General features: G+C 56.3%; 1 protein-coding gene across 1 annotated transcript in view; it reads left to right on the forward strand.

Moving 5' to 3' along the window:
- The first annotated feature begins 37 nt into the window (after positions 1-37).
- Positions 38-1,541, forward strand: part of LOC102753385 (serine/threonine-protein phosphatase 4 regulatory subunit 1) — an 82,336-nt gene continuing 80,832 nt past the window's right edge. The window contains exon 1 of the mRNA XM_006758837.2: positions 38-174. The gene's annotated coding sequence lies outside the window, so the exon portion shown is untranslated. The remainder of the gene's footprint in view (positions 175-1,541) is intronic.

Below are 1,541 nucleotides of genomic sequence, written 5' to 3' on the forward strand. Positions count from 1 at the left end.
ATGGCGGGTAAGTGGGGTCGAGCTCTGGGGGCTCCGGGACACCCCTTCCTCCTCAGCGGCGCCCACCCGGCGGAGCCCGAGACCCGTCCGCCGTGCCGCTCCCGCTAACCCCGTGTCTCTTGTTTGCAGAGGTCCCCCTGTACTTTGTGGACTTGCAGGATGACTTAGACGACTGTAAGTAACAGTTGGGGCGCCCCCGCCCCTCCCGGGCAGCGTCTCTCAGAATTCGGGGCGCACAGGGCGCGTGCGGGGTGCTACAGGCCGGACCCTTTTTGTGGGGACCTAGGAGCGGGACCCCCAACTGTCTTGATCCGCTGGTGGCGGCCCCTCCTCACTGGGCGGGGCGGCCGAGGATGGGGAGCCCTCCCCTCGCGGGTAGGAGTTTGGTTTTTGGGAAATTTCTAACTTCCTGTCACTTTCTTTCTCTTCTTCTTCCTCCTCCTCCTCCTCCCCCTCCCCTTTCTCCCTCCTCCTTTGCTCTCCCTCCCCCTTCTCTCCCTCCTTTCCTTACCCTCCGCCTCCTCCTGTGGCTGCTGCCAGGGATGGGCGGGAGGAGGCGCACCCCCCCCCCCCGGGTCTCCACTTCCTAAGTGGGACTCCTCAGTGCCTGGGAGCTGGGAGGTCCCGCTCTGCGGGTGGCCGCGCGGAGTTGCGCGGACTTCGCAGGTGTCCTGGGCACCAGCCCGACTCCTCTCTGGTCCCTGGTTGATCACTGGCGCCTGCGTCTCTCGGGTGCGTCTCCTTCTCCTGCCCCCACCTGTCCTCTCATTTCCTCTCGCATGTCTGTGAGGGTTGATGGCTGGGGGAGAGGTCATCCTGGAAGGGCATGCTCACCTGTGTGGGGAGGCAGATTTCCTCTCCGTTCAGCAAACGTTTCTTGAGCACCTGCTTGTTCTGGACCTACATAGATGAACCAGAACAGGAGAGCTCTCAGGAAGCCTCCTGTCCGGGGGAGAGCAGAAAATCAACTCATTCCAGTGCTCCCTGGTGAAGGGGGCCCGTGCAAATTGCCAGAGCAGCTAACCTGCTCTTCCCTTTCTATCTCCAAGGTTCCTGATAATAAAAGTTGGTGTTTATGGTTTAAATCGTTTCGGCAAGTTATCTCTTTTAGAGGGAGGCAACTTTTAAAAAGTACAGTGGTACTCGAAGGGGCACGGAAGGCCGTGGTTAGGAGCATGGCTTCTGGAGTCAGATGCCAAAGGGGAAAATCCTGTACCACTCTGAGCCTCAGTGGCCTCATCTATAAAATGAGCATATTAGTGATCCAAAAGGGCTTTGTAAAGGGTAAAGTAATAAAAGGTTTAGTGTGAAGCCTTGTAAGTAACACTTGGTAAATATTAGCCGCCATTATTACTATCATTACTATAGTTCATATTATTATTTTTAGAAATTCTTTATTGTTGAAAGTATTACATATGTCCCCCTTTTTTCCCCATTTGCCCGCTCCAGCCTGCCCCTGCCCCGACCCCAGACGATCATCGCCCCATTGTGTCCATGGGCCATGCATATATTCACACAGATTCCTTGGCTGATTGCCTTCC

This window comes from Myotis davidii, unplaced genomic scaffold, assembly GCF_000327345.1.
Source record: "Myotis davidii unplaced genomic scaffold, ASM32734v1 scaffold75, whole genome shotgun sequence".
NCBI lineage: Eukaryota > Metazoa > Chordata > Mammalia > Chiroptera > Vespertilionidae > Myotis > Myotis davidii.